This window comes from Monomorium pharaonis, chromosome 6, assembly GCF_013373865.1.
Source record: "Monomorium pharaonis isolate MP-MQ-018 chromosome 6, ASM1337386v2, whole genome shotgun sequence".
Taxonomy (NCBI): Eukaryota; Metazoa; Arthropoda; class Insecta; order Hymenoptera; family Formicidae; genus Monomorium; species Monomorium pharaonis.
This window is the reverse complement of record NC_050472.1, coordinates 21,106,161-21,128,385: the sequence shown is the minus strand read 5'-3', so window position 1 is coordinate 21,128,385 and position 22,225 is coordinate 21,106,161. Positions and strand designations below refer to the sequence as shown.

Sequence of the window (22,225 nt, the reverse complement as noted above, 5' to 3'; positions counted from 1 at the left end):
TGCGTATAATTATAAAAAAATAATAAATAATATTTGAAAGGGCAATGCGAAAAGCTCGAGTGAAAAATTCAAAACCCGGAAAGAGTAAACAATAAGTTACAAATGAATACCATAAAAGTGATACGTGGAAATGCGCTGTAGGTTCTAACGAACGCTTGTCGGATTCGATACAGGAGTGTCGTTGTCGTATGAAAATCCTCGCTTTACGGTGCGACATGCATTATTCAGTAGGCGAGGTCGCAAGAAACACGTGACACGTTCTCCGTATCACTTACGCATGAAGGTACCTGCCGCGCGTAGAATTTTCAAGAGAGACATTTTTAATCTGTCTTTACCAAATTAGTAAATTTACGTTATGATACATTAACGCTCCTTCAATTTTCATCTCTTTGTAGACAGACAATTCTGGAAATTTGTAATTTTTATATACGATATATGTATCCACAAATAAAGCGAATGAACCAAGTTATTAACGATTAAAGTTTCAAACTTAATATGCAGTGACAGTAATATTACTTATACAAATCTGTATATTTTGAAGAATAATTCTAGACTCAATAACTTGTAAATTAATTTATAAATACCAAAAGTTTCAGGCACTTACATTTTATCACTTATCGTTGGAATTCTTTTACATATATTATTTCTTATTAATTATTATCATTATGCATAAGTTTAAAGTGTTCTTGAAGCTAAAGATAATTATCGAATAGGGAATAATACAGATAGAAGAGTCAGATAAATAAAAAAAATGCGTAGTACTTTCGTGGCCAAGGTATATTAATCATAATCTATATAACTATATCTGATATGTGTGATAAAAACACATTTAAAATGCATATGCTTACGGAAAGAAATTTTATTACGTAAATTTTATGAATTTCGCATAGCAAATTGTTGCACGGAGTAACATACATGAAGGAACGTCTAACTTGGGTAAACCGATTTTTGACGAGCCTCTGTATAGGGCTGTTTATATCGCTTTGACGTCACGGCGACGCGTACCCGGGCTTGTGTGCGTGTGCGAAGCGAAGAAGCAGCTGCACGCCAACGGTTGTATACGCCCGCACACGCTTTGCGGAGAATGGCGATTAAATAAAACAAGGAGGAGCGGAAAACGTGAAAGAGCCCGTGTACGTGTGAAGGCGGGTTAATGTCTCATCGGTAGCCCGGAAGCTCCAATGATATACTACAACAAAACACCTTATTTAGACTTATGTACTTCGACAATAGCGGCGGAGTACCGACACTTCCTTCTCAATACCAAGTGCATTTAAAGTTGGCGCTTCATCTTTGCTAGATATATCAATGTATTTATGTTGTAAAAATCTGTACCTTACTGTTTGAAAGTATGAAAATATTCGACGTGAAGTCCGTTTCAATTTTTAGAGTGTTACTTGCAGCAAAATTTATAATAATGTAAGTATAAATTTACAAATTACTGTTACAAAATTGATTTTATGGTCACAAGATATAGAAGCTCCATTTATGCAAACTTTTTATATATTATAATATTTGGGGGAAATCCAACGTATACTACTTCTAGAAATTTCTTGAAGCTCGCGTAAAAATAACAGAAACTCTTTTTTTTAATGATATATACGTTTTCCGGTGCTATAAATTAGGAAACGCGTGCTCGCGGCATGTGTCATGCAATCGCGACAACGACCACCGGATTCAAAACAGATCCGTAGTCTGTCCAGTTAAACCACTTACGTTACGACGGGAGCCGGTTAAAAGTCGGCGCGCCGCGGACGGCAACACCTGGTTCAGGGACTGCCGTAGATCGAACGTGTATGGTGGCCGTTCGTCCCCTGCAGGGTGATTAAATGAAGCATCACGATTCATGAAGGAGGCCAACCGTGAAACGCTATTGCACCCCTATACCGTCGAGAAATTTTAGACAAAGGGCAGATCGCTTCGTTAGGTCGAGGAGTCAATCATCCAAGGTTTAACTTATAATATACCACTCTATGATTTAAAAGTGCACCATTATTCGGTCGAAAGCGAATGTCTATTTACTTTGATCTGACGAATGCGCGATTCGAGCAATGCGTAAAATGATAATAGTATCACGATGGCGAGTTTTAACACGTCGGCATTAACCTAAATAATTGTTAGTCTGAATTGAACGAGACCCACGCGAGGATATAAAGGAGTAATTATCGCGGTATCACTTTTGTCTACTTTGGCAGAGAGCCACGTTCTTCGTACACGTGTCATCACTTTATGGCTGGTCTCGCTAAAATACGATATTATCTTTACATTTGTCCACTCGTGGCCCAAGTGGCTTTATTGCCACTAGAAACGCCAGCCTCAAGGTACAATATAACGTGTATACATATCGGATGATTTGTGCCTAGTCGTAAACCGTGTGTCTACTCTTAACATTTACACCTGCACCGTCGGCATCTATATCCTACATCTACGATCCCGTTTACGTTCGTTAAATCAAGCGCGCCCATCGCGCATTTAAAATTGATTGCAACGTAATGGTTTCTATTATTATATGTAAATATCAATGAAAGCGATAGTTTCAAAACCAAATTATGAACGTACGTATTTAATAAAATCCTCTCGTATAATCCGTGGGATTTGATTATCATCAAAAAATTATTAAAAGGATAATTGAAAAACTCACATTGCCTTTTGTTCAAGTTAGATGATCCGATTCTTTTTAAAATCTCCGGATGTAAGCTCCCGGTTTCGAGAACGAAAGGGAGGATCAAACAGATGAGTACATATACAATCGGACACGCTGTCTCTTCTGCGGGCGATTCGCGATTAATTTATTTCTTCAAGTGGCGGCTCTTTGCATTAACGCTTCTTCGAATAAATTTATAAAACTCGGGTCTTCTGCCAATTTTTTCAAGCGCCTCGTAATAATGTTAAATCGCCTCCTCGAAATCGCGCGGGGGATTTCGCTCGTTTCTCGCGAGATAGCCTAGATTCCAAACTGATGGCCCACAATAACCGAGCATGTACGTCTACCAATGCGCGATGGTAAGAAAGAACGATTCGTCCGACGAGGATTAATTTTAATCCGGCAATCGCCGAGAAAGGTAAAGGAGGGAGGGAGGGAGAAAGGTCTGACTCCACGTTCTCTCTTTCTCTTTTTCTCTCTTTATCCTTGTCGATACACGAAGAAGCATAATTGTAGCGTTTAATAAAGAAATGACACACTAGGGGAAGAGTATTTGGGCCGACGCGCTCGCGCGTCTTGCATATAAACGCAAAAAAAAACGCATATCGAGCTGTTGGCCTCGAATTTACGAGCGCGTGCTACCAGATCCAGAAGATCGCAGATGCAGAAGGGAAAATTGACCGCGGTGTCGTCCACTTGTCGCGCGTAACGGATAATCAATGTCCACCGTCACTTTTTGTGCGATATCTCTCTCTCTCTCTCTCTCTCTCTCTCTCTGTCTTTCTCCACCTCATTGTAAAACGTATTTCAATAATGGCACAGCGTGCTGCACACACGCACTCGTGGTGACTAGCGTCGACCTCGCAGTATACGAGATAGATTGATCCTTCAATGCTAAGATCCGGAGAGATTCGAAGCACAGCAAGTGCGGTCTAATTGACAAGGAGAAACATTTTATAGAGCTCTTCTGCGGTATTGCCGATTCTGAATCTTTGTACTTTGGAAAAATAATATTGCTGAAGTATCTATAATTTTTGCTATAGATATAGATATGAAAATTAAAAAAAATTTTGTTAGACTCTCAAAATAATTATAAAAGGCTTAAATTGATTGTTATATTGCTATATCTACGTAAATATAAAAACAAATTCCGTATATATTATTATATAAGAAAACTTCGCCTCGAATTGTAAAAATTTAGTGGAACATTTTACAATGCTGCGTGATAATTTCAAGCAATTCATAAAACGTGGCGACATACGATTAAACGCGGATTTCGTAGTGAGATGAAACGAAAAATAATCTACCGTCTAAATTTTTAGATACTTTAACCGTTCCTCCTACACGTGAGTTATTTCATTTTGAATGCATTAGCATCTCGTTCCACTTCACTCATATGAACAAGACGCTTATTGAGTTGGCGATTAACGAAAAAGAGAGAGGGAGAGAGAGAGAGAGAAAGAAAGATTAATTTTATTAAAAATACAATCCCATTTATGCGAGGTAATGAAACTGAGGGGTACGCGCCGCGGCGGCGGCGTGGACTCTAATGCGTCTGCGATGAAAGGCGCAGACCGAGGAGAGGCATCGGGAAAATCCCGGAAGGAATCCTGGAATGCCCATCAGAGGCACGCGACTGGCACACGACGACGCCCGGCAAGGGGGTGCCGGGCGCATAAGGTGCCCTCCTTTTTTTTTTCCTTCCTTTTTTTTTTCCACGGACCGCCCTTCGCGTATGCGTGTATATGCGGCGTGTGCGGCTCGGACGGCGCGCACGGGGGGGAACCGTGGTCGATCCGGAGAGTGGTTACCCGGTGTCATCTGGCAAGCAGAGAGAAGCCGCGCGCGGCGAGCGCCCCGTGAGCACATGGACGTACGTTTCGCATCGTCGTCGTGTACGTTTCTACTTATAGCGCGATACGCCTGTGCGCGCCGGGACATAACGGTCGATTCGAGCCAATACAGCCGGTGTATACAACGGCAGCGCCGCCATATCGCATCGCCAGGCTCGAAGAAAAGTGCGTTCCGAGAGATTCACGTTCCGCGCTTAGTTTAAATTTCGTTGGATTTCGACTCGCGTTACGATTAACGGATCCGCTCGGTGTACATACACTCCGCTAACGGAGGAGAGAGCTTTGACAAATCAATTTATTAAAATTCTATACTGCTAAGGTCGAGAGCTCTGAGGAGTCTGACGCCGTTTCGTTCGATGTTACCTACGTCAGTTCTTAGAGGGACAATTTAATGCTTCGCCGCTGTAAATAATTAAAGAGTTTTGAGGTGACCTAAAAAAATACACCATAATTCCTAACTTGTCATATATAATTTGTTATTACTAATTTATTATTGTAAATATTAAAATTTATACACGGATGCATAATACGTTTCTTACGCTTTTTTCTTCTGCAATATTACTACTTTTCACAAATGTCATGTGTGGTTTTCGGAATGGCACACTGTACGCTCGCGTGATGCGATTCGCTTCGTTGATCTGGAGCGGTTAATCAGTTAACACACATACATACACGCGCGGCAAATCGATGCGGCGCGCCCGATGGTTTTTAATGCCCTAATTGAAAGAAGCTGATGAGCCACGGGCATTCTCGACCGGGGAATTGGGATAATCGTGTAACCTGCTTAAAACGATGAAAAAGGTACGAATGAGGAAACGGAATGGCTGGCATGGAACCTCATTTCATTTGACTGCATTCGATTTAACTTTTCTTAATTAACATCGCCATATGTTGTGTCACTCTGTGATTCAGATGTCCACGATGTTGGCTGCGATTTTGTGGCATGTGCCAAGAAATTCTTAAATAATGCGGTTTGATAAGAAATAACGATATTTATATTGTTATATACATAATCTAAAATATATTATTTATTTTAAAAGTTTTCCTTTTTCTTGGATGAATAATAAAGAAAATGTAATATACATATAATAGTTTATTATTACATATACAATTGATACTGATGCATATTTAAAATATATTCATGAAATCTAATCAATTTTTTTAGATAGATGCACATATACACATTTATATCTTTTGTGTTTGTGTACATTTTATTATGAATTTTCAAGGTATTCATATTTAAAACAAAACAGAATATAAAAAGAGATAACGAATTCGAAGAATAAATATGATTTTTTATGTTAAATTTTTTTTATGACATTACAATCGATTAGACAAAATACGCTCTAGAAGGAAGAAGAAAGAAATAAAGACATGCGTTTCGCAGGTTGAGAGAAAGAAATTGAGAAGACAGACCGCCGGTACAAGTACAGAGACTCAGGAAACGATATTAACGATTCGATTATGCTTTCTCTCTACTTCTTTTCTTCTCTTCTCTCTCTCTCTCTCTCTCTCTCTCTCTCTCTCTCTCTCTCTCTCTCTCTCTCTCTCTCTCTCTCTCTCTCTCTCTTTCGCCGATCTGTAGCACCGTGGGTGGCAGTCATTCTGCAGCTTCCACACAATGCGTAAGTGTAATATGCCATGTAGGTATACGTACATATGTACGCGGCCAGCAAAATAGGTTTACATGCACGTGTACGGTTCCAGATTTAACGGATAGTCTTTCAACCATATATTCTCTGCCATTTTCAAGATGTCTTTATCTTAAGGAGAAATTTGATAGGGATTGACTTTTTAGCTTCTGGCACTAATTATTTATTCTAGTAATCTAACCGTTAAATTGTGTTTTTACTTGAGAAAGAAACGTACTACGAAATAATTGAAAAACAAGATTTTATGTAAATATGCGTTGTAAAGCTTGGCCTTTAATATAAATTAATTACTCCATCGTATTTCATCCATGAAATTCTAAGACGAAGTCAACAAGAATCAACAACAATGTTTTTTTTTTTAAATCAGTTTTTAACTAACGTTTCTGTGATAGAGTGCTTGTTGCGCAAGGGGGAGGGGATCATAAAGACCGCTTTAAACTGATGTTCGCCATGTATGACAATGATTATGTTGAGGACCAGTTTTTTGTCAGCGTGACTTTCGCGATATTAAGCGCGACTCGTATTTTAAACAAAAAATTTTCGTACATACCTTAATTGGACGCTATCGTCTTCGAACGATCTTGCAGTAGTTAATGAGCACGCGTATTAAATGAAATATGTTACGTTTCAGACGCAATTCCTCAGCCAGTAAGGTCAGAACGTCTGTTCTCGATGAAATCTTAGCGATACAATTGGAATTAAGGATTAAAAATATTGTTATTTTCTATTCGATATTTTTCTCTCTCAATTTATGAAAATTATTATTGAATAATAAGGATATATTTTTCCTTGTAAAGTTACGCACAATTTCGTTATGCAAATTGTGTCTGCTTAACACGCTATATAATTTTATAATATAATCGCATTTCAATATTTCGAAAATGAAGATATTCTCAAAACAAAAATTAATTTGAGTAAACAATTCAGATATGAAAATGTCGTAATAATACTCGAGTTACAAGCAGGTTGGATGATATAGTCGTCACTCATAGGCAGTACTCAATTCCATGTCTATGACGAGTTACCGGAAGCCATTCATTTCGCTTGACAACAGAAATGAACCTGACAATGAGTGGGTGTGAAGCATATTTGCCATTGATTATTCTGCATTTGAAATGTCTACAGAAGATAGACGATACGATATGCGAAAAAATAGATAGCACATGCGAACGGTCTTTATTCCGAGTGTTGTGTAATCCGAAGATAATTAATTTATTGTCTCTTTATAAGTGTTCTACATTTTTTAAAAGCTATTTTTCAAAGCTCAGGCGGTCGACGCTGTGACACGATGAAAGTCAGTCCTTGCTCACTATAAATTTTTCCAATGAAATACAATAATAATCTTCAAGGCTGGGAGATGTTGCAATTGTTAAGCACTGCTCTGACTGGTATTCACGACTTATCATTTTTTTATTACAACTCCAATACCAAAAAAATATTAATTTAGAATTAGAGATATTAATTTTAAATTCTAAAACACGTATGGAAACACGTACATAGTTGTAATTTTGTTGCCCCAAAAATTTTATTTGTGCAACTGAAGACGAAGAAAGTTAATAAGCGCTAAGCATTTTTTAATTTTGTTTTAAAATACAAGTCTCTCTAAATTAAAATATTAATTCTTTTTAGTAAATTTAATAAATGTGTAAACTTTTTGAGCCTTGAAACGTTCCATGGCCTCACTTATTGGAATAATTGATTTATTTCCGAATGGCAGAAGGCACAGTAATAATAACATTTACGTGTATACAAGATCGCGTCGTTTATCACTCCTCTGCAACACCTGCTATACGCCAATTTTACATATAGCGTAATAATCGGTCGTTATAATATCGCCCGGCATGACGACGATACGTTCGCTTTATTTGGACGTAAATCAGCGAGAGGAGTGAAAGGACAACGATCGGAGATCAGAACGCAGAGAGCAGATATTGCGATGCAAATCGCGCTTGCGTCGCCGCTTTTAGCTTGACATCTGCGTAAAATTAAATGGAAACATCTCCATAACGATGTCATCTCGTTTCCATATGTTTGAGCGGCTGCGGACCGAGAGAAAGGTACTCTTACCTAAAATTGCGTAAAAATAACATTTTCTGGCATTTCGTGTCTCTTTACGTTACACAAATTAACATTATATGTTTTACATAATTATCATAAGTAACACAAATAACATAATGAACTATTTTTTATTAAATAACCCTAATATTTTGTATTTCCTGGCCCCTTTCATATCATAATCTCACTTGTAGCATAAATAAAGAAAGATGATTTATTTAATCGAGGTTAACGCGCAGAGGTGGTCCTCTAGTGATGTATCTTCGGATTCCTCTATCAGTTTCGTCGTTCGTTCCGCCTGCTCTCGTGGCGTCTGGAGGAGGGGGGGGGGAGGGGAGTACATAAGCAGTGAAATTATTATATCTGGCCGGCTTTCGCGAGATTGCGTACATGTGTACGCACACGCGTCGGTCATTCTCGGGCGTGCAGCACAGAGAGGTTGAAATTATATGGAAATTGGCTGGCATGCCGCGCCGGCCACAGCGGAGTGTTATGACTGGGTTCCCAGGTTCTCCGGTGGTGCGACGGGCGGCCGCCGCGTATAGAGGGAGCGTATTCTCGGGGACCACACTGGGTATCATTTGCCGTTCCGCGCCATTATGCCGGCCGAAAACGCGGTTCCGCGTTTTCACGGACGTCTACTTAAGTGATTTCACCGGGCGATTAAAGCCGCGTCCCTTCAGCCGACCGTTGATGCCGGTATCGATGCCAGAAGCGAATTCAGGTCCCGGATTCGTGACCCTAAAGAAACGACCCTAAGACGTTGTCTAAACGTTCAATATTGTAGCACAAATATATTTGAATAGTATAGATCATCTGGAGGCTGTATTAAGATTTGATTAAGAATTTATGCAATATAATTGAAATTTCTTTGAAATATATATAGCGTGTAATTTGTAAATTAGTGGGTCTGTCGGTATTATTCCAATATATTTCCAGTTGTCAACTTATGGCAATTTTACGTTTGGCGCTCATTTTTAGCATTAACACATGATTGTCAGAATTTAGCGTTAATTAATAAAACTAAATTGATTACTTTTCATCACGTAATTTCTCTTAACTTTGAAAATGGACATTAGCATAAAAAATGCATCTACCCTTATAAAAATGTAATTCTGGACAGTAATTGGCCAGTAATTATTACTTATTTTGAGTATTGAAAATACTAACAACATTACATTTTTATAAATACATATTATTCGAGTTATTTCAGAATAATTATAGCATAAGTTATTATGTTTAGGATTTAATGATAACGTGGGGTAAAATTCTACACAAAATTGTTCACAAAGATAAGTTTTAACATAATAAATAACTGTATGCTAATAAGAGAAGTGTGTTCAAATTTTATGAAAATTCTTATATTCTTGTATCATTGAACAATAAACATTATTGAGCGTCTAAGGGATTGGAAGGAAAGTAGGATAGGCACAGTTATTTCTCGTTGAAATCTTAGAATCTGTACGTTATCATCGTTTATTTGAATGTCCGGCATTAGATTAAGCAAGTTCTTGAAGAATAAAGGGAAACAGCATAAGGAGAGGAAGCGAAAGAGAAGCGTAATGCTGCCAGCTGCACGCGCCTCGCGGTTGCACCTGACCATTGAGCTTCTTCTTTTCCAAGCACGAGCGGACACTCCGTCCACCTCGATATATAGGGTACGTTAATAAGACGCTCCTCAGCGCGAGTTTACTTCTAATAAGAGGTTTTTCCTTTTCCGTTTGGGTTGCCAGCAGATTGTGATCTACCGTGCGCACACGCAGGGCCACGAATGCGCGAGAAAATACACGTATCCTTGTATCATACGCGAGGCTTGACATTGAGGGGCATCACAGTTTTATGTAATTCAAGGCAAGGTTACAAATAGTGTACTAATGATATGGAGGGTATTGTGTTATTGAGATGAATTCGAGCATCAGGACAGGCTTGATGCATACTTTTAGAACGCATGTTTAAGAATCATGAAATTCACCTTCTATAATAAAGAATGAAAATACGATATTCACAGGGTACAGGTAAATTGCAGTTGATTAAATCCTTTTTTTTTAAAATTCTTTTTCTGGATTTTTTTTTTGCATGTCGCACTTCTCAATTATACGTCTTATGGCACCGCTTTAGATAACAGTTCGATTAAAAGTCAACTATATATATCTCTCTGAATTTAAGATAACATTTTTGAGTGATAATTTAAAACTTGCCGAGGATTTCCGACGAAAGCAAAATTACAAGGAAAAAAAAACAAGGAATCTTGACGTTATAATTCAATATAACTGCAGCTTATAAAGTTTTTTAATATTAAAAACGCATCGATCAAATCGCACGTTTATTAATGGCGAGCCGACCGCCGCTGTAAATTTCACTTAGCCATAAACCACGGCCCGACCAAGAGCAAAGTAATTTATTCTCTCGTTAGACCGGCTCTTAATTAAAGCCTTATGCGACGTATATCGTCGTTCGTTTCCCCTTAACCGCCGTTATCTCTCGTGCCCGCTTCCCGATAGAGTTAAAACGTGATTTATAAGCTGCTTGCGTCGCGGTGCAGCTTTCAGCTTTCTGTCATGTGCTCTATGCGGGTTATTAATTGCGTTTGGAAATCAGAATCACACCTAGCAACCGATGCGACCGTTGGTGTCATTAAAGAAAAAGATGTGTGTGGGGCATATAGGAGATATTACGGCCATTCGTAATCATTTGATAAATTGTAGTTTTACCGTTAATTTATAATTTGTATTACATGTATTAAAAATGACAGAGTAGATAAATTATAACAATATATAATACAAATAGAATATTATAATCATAAATTTCGTCATGTATAATTATATAATTTATTTAAAGTATAAATATAACATTTGTATAAATGGACGTAATACATCCTTAAATTTAAGTTATTTTAATTTAATAGTAAACTATTTAACAGTTCGTTATTTATTAGAGAAAACGCTGATACTCAATTAATCTATCTCACAATTTCTCACAATTCTGGAAATGATACTTTCAAATGCTCTTCGTTTTTAAAACTAATTCAAAATATTTTACATGCATATGAAAGAATTAATCTTCAATATCATCACGAGCGCAATTGTAACACGGTGAATGTCGTCAAGATAGTTTGAGTTCATTTACTCTTTTTTTATTTATCAAATGAGCTTGTTTTCTTACTAACGCAATTAAGAAGCTAATAAAAGGGATAGTTCACGATGACGGCGGCGAGTGAAATTACAGACCGGTTTTCTCCGAAGAGGGATAATTGAAAGGGCGAGAAGTAACCCGTTGCCTCAGGGTTGAATGAAGAGGGTAAAAGGAAATACGGCTCATGCTTCCGTTTATGGTACCTTTAAGGTACTATAGGATATGAATGAGCTCGTAGAAGACCCTTCCCCTTGTGTGCTTTTAGCCATTGAATGAAGTCGCAAAACTTTCCGACGCCTGACACGCGGAGACGTTTCTCTTCAATGAACGACGAAAAGTGGCCGTCGCCTTTTAGACCCGGCAGAACACGAACTTCTTCTCTTTTTTTATTTCGGTCGATCATCGCAATCCGAGGGGCAACGAAAAAGAATTACAACGACTCTAAATACGCGTCGCGGCAATAAATCTCCACGGGAAGCTATTTGGCGGTCAAGAACGATAATAAGGGACGGCGCTTTTATTAATGGAGGAATGCGGGAACGAGGACCATTAACCCCTCCTCCCTCCCCCCCTTCGCTCTTCCTCCTTACCCACGGATCGGATCAGCTGTTCTTCGGGGTTCTTCCTGATGATTGCGCGCAGGGCGAACACGCCCCTTTAAATCTCGGTGGAGAACCGTAAAAGCTGAGACGGCCGCAAAATACGACAATGGGCCGCGCACGCCTATTAAATTCATATTGCAGGTTTATCTCCTCGAAAATAAAACTTCGTGGGTAACATTTTAGTAATTTAAACGCTTCTCGAGCATTAAAACGTAACTGCACATGGCGCATGACGAAGATATGTAATTTTTCTCTTGAAAGTTTTCAAACAATTTAATCATATAAAGAGTTGCGCGAAGTGTGCTTGCATATTATTTAAAATTGAGACCTCTAAAGAATCTTGAAGAATCAAATATCCCTCTCAAAATTGTCAAATTCTTTTCCGTAGAAATATTAGAATATCTTAGTGTTTGGAACTCTAAAAGCAAAATTGAAATAATAAGGTAAATATTCTAATGACTAAACATGTCCCTATATGCGAACATGGCAACTTATTATTATAGTCTTAATTGTTAAGTCTTAAGTGTTTTCTTAAATAACATTAAAATTTAATTGTAGTTTTTTAATACTTAAAAATATTTGTAATATTAATTATTTTAAACATTATAAAAATTAATGTTAAAAAAATAAGCAATCTTAACTCTATGTTAAAAAAATTATTTTGTGTAAAAAAAACTATTAGTCTTGTTAAAGTTTATATCTTAGTGATATTCAAACTTGTTAATTTGTTCCAATAATATTTTTGTATTTATTTTACAAATAATATAAATAAGGTAAGCATTTTAAATTGTACAGATATTGATTCACACACAGGGACACTTTACAAATCTCCATTATTTTTAATAATTCAAAACATTTCTTCAACATTTTTAGTCATTTTATTTATTATATATTACATAACATGTACAAAACGCTTTAAAGCATTAAGCAGCCAGTGAGAAATAACGGCAATCGAATTGGATCGCCGTAAAACCGAGGCAAATCTGACGAAGTAACGATATGGGCGATCATTTCGCGCAGAAGATCCGAATAAAGGAGCCGCTCTCGATCTCCCCCGTGCGATCTTTTCGATACATCGCGCGATACCGCCGCGGTATCGTTTACGGTCGAGATCAGACCCGGGATGGCGCGCGAGGTAACAAAACAACGGGAATTTAGGTTGGGCCCGCGGTTAAAAGCATGGTTACGATCGCGAAGGGCCTCGACGCGTAATTGAACGCGCCGAGGCGTATGATTTTGCCGATTTATCCCCGGGGTGCGAATAAGCCGAGCTTAATTTAAACTAAATGCCGGCGGCAAACGGCGTCCGCGCGCGCGCGCGCGCGCGATGATAAGCTCCCTTGATTTAAGCCGGCCGCATACGCTCTCGCCAGCCCTCTGTACTTTCATGTCGTTAAGGAAAGTAATTAAATTGCCGTAAGGCCACCATCGTCGAGCGGACTTTTTCGACTTCTCGAGATGCGAGTGAGAGATGTGTTCCTTTGTGTTTCTGTCTCGCGGAATGACTTGCCGCCGCAAAAATATTACCTAATATTGGCAGGTTAGAAAGTAAAATACATATTTCGAGTTAATTACACATTCGTGAAGAATTAATGAACGCGTAGGAAATATAAATATTACGTAATTAAAATTTCAGATTCAGCAGAAAGTAGATAATAAAAAAAAACTTTTGTTGGATTCATCAAATAAATTTAATATTTTATTTATGCATATTAAGTTTATATAAAAATTTACATAAAATTAAAAAAAAATCTTTCTATAAGAACGTACTTTTTCCTTTACAATTTTCCTCTCTTATATCAGTTATACTAACTTGGGAAAAAATTAGGAAGTTTATATATTTAAAAAATAACTAGTTGAAGTTAAAAATTAACTTATTTAAAATTAATTAAATCAAAAGTTATCACCTTTTTATTTTTTACTACTACCAAATCTTAATCATAATCGGTTATACGTAAAATCTTATTAATAATTATTAACATCAATTCTCCGATCGATAAATGTTTTAAACATGAAGTAGAAGTCCCTATACGGTCTGCATCGAATGTTGGCGATGAATATAATTTTTGTATTAATTTAATATTCTTAGTTTATATAAACTGCGCGCCGACAAATTTCGTCAGTTTTGAAACACAGTTACTAAGCTAAATATCGATGCTTACGACATCTTAAAATTCTCCTTCCCCGAAAATTCTTATTAATAATCATCAGAAATATATTTTAATTTACAATTTTACATAATAAAGATTAATAATAATCCCATAGAATTTAAATACATAAAAATTTCGAAAATTGTTGTGCTCTCATATAATCACTTTTTGTTGAGATTGTATCTGTCATATATCCTTTTGAGAGAGAAGTAATACGTCGTTATAGTCTGTTAAAAGGAACGTTCTGTTAAAAATAAAAAAAACCGAACGGAATTTGCGCGCAAAATTAATGGCATGCCTAAATTGTATATGGGAATCATGCTACGTAGCATCGCCGAAATTTTAGGGAGTGCAACCAATTTTCTGACATCTTGCAACGTATCTGCCTGTGGAAGTGGTATAAGATAATAAAGGGCGTGCACTCATCTTAAGAGGAGCGTAAAATCACTAAGCATGTAACGGGGCATTCAGACGCGAGGCCAAATTACGATCGTGTTACGAGCGTGTAAGAAAAACAGCTGCCAACTCGCTCGATTCTTCCTTCTGGAAGCTTAATTGTCACTTGATCGTTTTAACCACGGACTCGAGAAGCCAATGTGTGTCGCCGGTATTTTATTTAGCATTGGTAAAATATAAACTTACGAGTTTTTCTTATTATAATGTCATCTGCTCAAGAAGCAAAGTTTAAGCGAAATTAGTACGTAAAAATCAGCACGTTAACGGTGACCATTGTATGAATGAAAAATAGTCGTTAAATTATACACTGAAAAAAAAAGTAATATATTCAATAAGATATGTTATTGCGGGCTGCCAATTAAAAATATACTCAATATAATAATATATGCTATTGCAGTATCAACATTGTACTTGCATTAATAGCAAATATTATTGTATTGAGTATTTTATGTAGTTGGCAGCCCGCAATCACATATGTTATTGGCTGTATTACATTTTTTTTCTGTGTATATTATATATTCTGTGTATAATACTGTGAAATATTTTAGTAAGAATATTAAATAACATTTACAAATTAATAGGAACGTTAATATATTAGAATATCGATGCATAAAAAATATTGAATTCGAAATATTAATAACGTTATATTATGTAACTATAATTTACCAGCATTAAGTTGTGAATTATATACACAGAAAAAAAAAGTAATATAGCCAATAACATATGTAATTGCGGGTTGCCAACTACATAAAATACTCAATACAATAATATTAACTGTTAATGCAAGTACAATGTTGATACTGCAATAGCATATATTATTGTATTGAGTATATCTGTAGTTGGCAGCCCGCAACTACATATCTTATTGGATATATTGCATTTCTTTTTCAGTGTATTAATATTTAAATAATTTATCTATAAAAATGTCATATTGTTACATTTTACATTGATTACATCGATAGATAATCTTTAATTTATTTGGCGAAAGGAAAGAACTTAATTGAGACGTAAATCTAACGATAGGGAAAGTTTGTTAATCTTTCATCTTTTTTGTATGATGTCTCTTTACGTCTGTAATTTATTGTTTTACATGATAATGAATTGTGCGTAATTAACGAGTTGTCAACGCATCTTACCGTAAAAGGTAATCGTGTAGAAGCTCCTGCGGATCATCGGCTACAAGAATTTCCAGTCTTAATTGTATTTCATTATTCGACACAGAGTTACGTGAACCAATAACCATCCAAAGAACTCTGGCGTGCAAACGTATCATCTCTCATGTCCACTTTATCGCGTGAAGATCTTCCATTTACCGACCGTATGTTAATTTTCCTTAGCTTACATTTCTTATCAGTTCACATTAACGGCAGATTACATCGTGTAGCTTAGAGTTAATTTAGGCGGCTTCAGCAGAATTTTACGATATTTAGGTGAGCGGTGCAAGTTTATTGAGGCAATTGTGAATTTGCAAGAAAGCGCCGCGTCCTAATTTGATACCATTAAGAAGTCCTTGCAGCTTTCTTCATGTGTATCGTATAAATTAAACTTGCAACCAGGTCGGACATTTATAAATGTTACTACGTGCGACTACAAGTGACACGCGTGTTCGCAGGAAATGTGTAACACTGTACAGCAATTTAATGGTACGGGCGAGCGAGCCTCTGCTTTCACGAGAACAAGGTGTTGCAAACGTTGAAGGTCAACGTGCAGACCTCTCCGTTCAATTAGCGATTATGCAAATACTTTTCCGTGAAACCGCCGTTCACGTAACGAAAGGCTCTTCCTTCCGCATTTACTAACAAATTTAACCAAATGACTTTGTATCAATGTAACTGCTTTCTTTTTGTTCCTTACAATTTTATAAATTATTTTTGAAGAATGCTAGTAACATTCGTAATTATTATAAATGTTAACAATTACTTTAATTTAAAAAAAAATGCATACATGTATAAAGAAATGACACATTTATAAAGAAATGTATTCTTTTCAATTTTTTTTTATACAAGTAAATTTTTAACTTTGACTGTATTTTTTACCAAACCGTGCACCAAGTCACATTTTATAACAAATACATATAGATATCTATAATTTATTCTCTTTAATGTGATAGACACAAACATTCGCGTTTCGTTGAATAACGATGAAATTTTTCTTTCAAATATCCACAAGCCTTCTTTAAATCGAATAAAATTCGACTGCATGTGTGTCCTGGCAAAAAAACTAAAAAACACCCTGTACGGATGTAATTTTCGAATTATAAACGATATTTTTTTAGACACAGGTGGGAAAACGTTTGCGATATAATGTTTCATCGCGATTTTAATCCCGGCGATACCGCCACCCCGCCATCGCTGCTAGCCGACCTCATTAATTTGACATTAATCTTCGAACCGGTACTGTTTATCATAATTAATATTTGGAAGCCCGATTGTCGCTCGCGGCGCAATGTCTTTTCTCCGGATAATCGACAGATGCTTCGGTCGTTCTCCATGGGTAATCCTTTTGCGGGTTACGATTTCTCTCGTATAAAGTAAACATTCGTAATTATTAACAAGATGCAATTTCATGGTGTAAGTATAATTATATAATGGGCGGTAAAGCACGGCATTACATTAATTATCATCGTGAATGCCAGCGTATATAATTTTCCCGGGAACTTTTCTTCGGGAGAAACATATCATACGCCCGCGATACGTTGGACAAGTAATCAAGTAAGCAAGTCGTCAAGTAATCAGAAATAATTGCCGAGTTTATAATTGCGCAAGCAACCTTTGTCGTTCACGATAGTAGCTCGGTAATGCGAATAATAATGATGATTACGTGCTTATTGAGCTCCATGAGAATTATTGTATTAATAAAAAAGCCGTTTGAAAGCCGTGCTGTCTCGGTAAAACATAATTACATCTCGCGTTTGTTTGCGAGTAAAGTAATAAATGATGCACCTTTTATATCTTCGAGCGCAGATTAAATTAGTATCGAAAAGATAAGGGGATATTCTAAAAATAAAAGGAAAAGTCTAAATTTGAAGAATAGTTGAATTTTCATTTTATTTTTAGATTTTTAGATTATCTCCTTGGTTCCTAGAATATAATTTTTTCAGTGCTGAAGTAGCGGTATGCATTCGGCAACTCTCCCCTATAATACGAGCGAATAACGGATCTTTACGATGGAGATCTATTTTTAGTTACCAGAGCTATTAGCGTTACTTTTTCATCGTTCAGCCACTGGACAAGAACGAGAGACAACGATGACAAAAGAGGATTACATAAACCCCGAAACCTATTAATCCCGCCTGAGAGAGGAAAAAGGAAGGAAAAGAATAAATTGGTCAAGTTAATCCTGCGGCGTGTTCTCTGGAGAACGGCTGTTCGCTCGGCTTCTTCTTCTCTTCCTGCTTACTCACGTGCGCAGAAACGCATTGTGGGGCCCCGATGTGCCAGATGATAACACGAGAGTAAGACAAGTATCGTTAAGGATATCGCATAACGTCGCGCAGTTAATAGCCCGAACAAAACCTCGAAAATTTGCATAACGCGGCTCTCGTGTAAGAGATCCCAAATTCTACGATTAGCTATATAGTATAACTATTACTTATATAAGTAATAGTAAGGAATAATAACTGCAGGAATAGTAATTAGTAACTAAAAAAAAGTTGCCCCAGAAAGAAAAGTAACCCTTTATTTTCTCAAACTGAACATCACATTTCATTAATATTAATAATAATAGTAATGTGATAATTAACGATTTATCTGGCTTTTATAATATAAAATCTGCTAAAAGTGAATTCTTTAAAAGCGAAACAAAAGCAAAATTTTTGTTAGCAAATTGCATAGTTTCAACACTAATGAGTACATTATTGATAATATCACATGATTTACGTGTTTGTAGAGTTTAAAAAATATTATATATTTCTTTCTCTTTCGTATTTTTTTCTCATAATACTGGTTTTAAATATAAAATCAAGATGCAACATAAATCGATAAGGCACAAACTATAAGATAAATTAAAAATTACATATAGAATAAAATAAGAGACTCATACTTTTTTTGTATGCAAAATTGCATCCATACTAAATCATCTACTTATACACGTACACACACAAAAATCTCTATTTAAAAGAATTATTTTTAAACGTTTATTCCAGCATTACTGATTTATTCAATTATTCCTGATTCTTCTAAGGGGCAAAGAAACGTATGGATATAGAATATACGAACTATCTGTAATCGTAAATAAGGAACGGGGAGAGCCGTTCATCGAACGGCCCGATCGCGGTGTCCTCATTTAAATTCGAATGTCGACGTGGTGAGTTATCTCGCTCCTTAATGCTTAGACAGGACCGAAAACAAAACGGGGCCGATTGCGTTGAAGGCTCTCTACACCTGGAAGTGACTGCTGGTTAGGATCACCCCGAAGGTCCATCCGAGAGTTCGCCACCTTCGTGGCGGGATGTTACCAGGTTGAGTTACGAGATAGCGCGGGAGAAGGGGGCACCTGTGCGGCAGGTGACCACGCTCTACCACGTGGAACACGGCGAATATACTCCAATACCCGCGCGTCCGCGACGCACACGCGTGCAATCAGGTCAAATACGCCCGTGCATGAGATTCATATCGCCTACATTTATTCGAGGCTCGTCTAAGCTGTCGACGGGTAGCGTCGAAACATCGTGCGACCGCCATGAAAGCTGCCACTATTAATATTTGCGTATACCGTTTCGTCAAAGTTATGACACGAGATTCATTGGTGTCCACATTTTGCTCAAAGTAATGCAAAATGTAAAATGTAAATGAAAATAATGATTCTCTTATATTATATTTACTTCTTCAAAGGACTTTCAAGATCTTTAAATACACACAAAAGCCAAATAGAATAATACAATTTTTTCTTTTTAACGAGACGAGAATAATTTCTATAGAATAATTTTTACAGATACCACGTAACTAAATTAAAACATGATTAAGGAACGTTTTGTTAATAGTATTAAAAAAATGTTTTTCTCTCTTTAAAAATGTGTGAATGATGTTTATGCATATTATTCAATTTTAATTTTATTAAATTATTACACGTTTTTCATTGTTTTAATCGATATCTGAATTACTATATTATATCATTTAATTTATGTGTATGCGTACGTGTAATTTTTAATTTAAAAAATCAATAATAAAAGAACACTTAAAGATTGATGGCTACAGCTTAACAATCAATTATTAGGTTATAGAACATCTACAGAAGCAATCAGTAGATTATACGGATTTACCACAGTATCCATAAAAAAACACCATCGACCGCAAATCGATCGCCTTCTTTTCGCTGGTCCAGCGTGTCGCGCAAAAAACGGTCATTTCAATTATGAACACGGACTTACGGCCACTTAAACTCCTCAAGCTTCATAAATGGCTCATAAACCTGACTAGTTGAGCGATAGCCGTTACCTCCTACAGCAACAAAATTAATGTATCACGTAATCGATCGAGTCGAGTCTTCGCTTTGGGATTTTACAGGCCATTATTGCCCCGAAAAGTATCCGGATGCGAACGTAGTTACTAGAATTAATCAGAAGATAATTTTGATACGTGGCGCATTGAGACATTTTCCGGCGATCGTATAATCGATACCCACAATAAAAATATTTAGCGATCACGGGAGATACGCGACGCACTCGACGGAAGCGACCGTGACGACGAGGTGCCTCGCGTATTCCGACCAAATATCAATTACGACACGCCGAGAGGGCAATAAACGGCGCGTCCGTACTAATTAGAAGGCACGGCAACGGGCCGCTTACGTTTCGATCCGTACGAATCCACGCGTAATTTGGCATGGCACGGCGGCGGTGCAATTAAAAAAAAGGAGGGCGGGGGAGGGAGGGAGCGATCGACCCGTCAGGGGAGGACGAACCCGCGCAGAAGGGCTTTCTCCGACCGCGTTCGTTAAGGGCGCTGTGATTGGCTTCGTGACGGGACAGGTGCGTATCGTGAAACGAAGGGAGATTCGGCCGTATCTGTCGATATTTCGTATCTTTTTATTGCGCAAGGTCTCCGATTATTTTATACATTTATGACGCAGTTTTTGTTTTATTTATAATTTTATCGCAAAATTTTTTCTAAACGCTTCAAGCTGCAATAAAAGTCTAAATAAAAGTAATGTAGAATGATATGAATACTGTTTCTCTAAATACTCTGAAACAATCGGTGTATCTTGTCAATCGGAAAAAAGAATTAGTTCAGTTTTCAACAAAAATTCGCTCATCTTTCTTGCTTCTTGAAATTTGCATCGTTAATATTATTAACTTGTGAATTAGTTGAATTTGTAATTATAATCCTACGAGTAAATTTGTTATTAGATATATATAAATAAGGCTGTTAAACATCGCACGATCGACTGTATTACAAACAATACTTTTTCTTTCGTTATTTACAAAAGTTCCGGAAATCTCGATCATCGATTTAATCCATCACTTTATTTGCACACCGGAATGTTCATCGCAATAAATGCGACATCCGGTAACATATGTTGTTTGCATAATTGAATATATTGAGGATCAAACGGATGAAGTCGACAATTGATGAGATCGTCGACTTCATAATCGCGGCGAGAAAACGATACGCGATGTTCGAGATCAGTAAATTGGCTAATTAAAAAAAAAGCGAGGAAGAGGCAGAAATGATACCGGATATCTGATTGAAAGGGACCAGCCGGAATTAGAAATAACTTAAGACGGCGGAAAAAAAGCAACGTGACCACGAAACCTGGCACGCTACATGTTTCACCGATGTTACGAAATGTTATGATGTGGTGAGTCTCGTGTGTTTAATTGCGAATCAGGAAACATCATCTAATCACGTTCAATCTATGCGTAAAATTGATTATCCACGTGGACGCAATTAGCATCGACACGCGGCATGCGGAATTAGCGTCGTGTTCCACAGGCTTGTTATTTACATAACTAATGTGCGATATTAAGATACAGAAACTACATAAAGAATTTGAATAAAAGATGTACGTATTATTATAAAATAAAACTGAATGGTATTAATAATATAGCATTTTAATAATGTTATTAACACAACATTATTAAAACATTTTAATAACATTATGAAAATTAAGAAATAACATTTGGTGATATTTGAAATAGTCATTTTAAAAATAAATAAAAAATAAATACATATCGATCTCTTTAAAAAATCTTGAAATACTGATTCTAAAATATCTGCTAAATATAAAAATAGAAGAGGCAAAGAGCGTTTTCATTAATAAGAAAATTATGATTAAATTGTACACAAATGCGCAAACATAATAATAAAACAATGTATAAAATGTTTAAATTTTTGATAATACTTTGAGATATATAACACATACATCTTAATTTAAACTCTGAAGAAATATAATTCTTTCGGCAGTAAATAAAAACATTGGAAAATATCCATACAAAACATCCTATAAAGTTTATTAACATTTCATGTTCTTTTTTCTCAGGGTATCTTATAAAATATTCATAGAATATACATTTGTAGATACCCTTAAAACTGGTTTTATCCGATTTTTTGTTCACGGTGATGACTATAATGGATTTTATCAAAAACATTGAAAAAATGTATAAATGTCTTATCGAAGACATTAAAATAATGTAATTGCTAATGAAATAATGAAATGTATTTTGCACAGCTAACTCGGCTAA

General features: G+C 36.5%; 1 long non-coding RNA gene across 1 annotated transcript in view; it reads left to right on the top strand.

Moving 5' to 3' along the window:
- LOC105839813 overlaps window positions 1-22,225 on the top strand; it is a 146,524-nt gene that overhangs the window by 98,597 nt on the left and 25,702 nt on the right. The gene's annotated exons all lie outside the window — the stretch shown is intronic.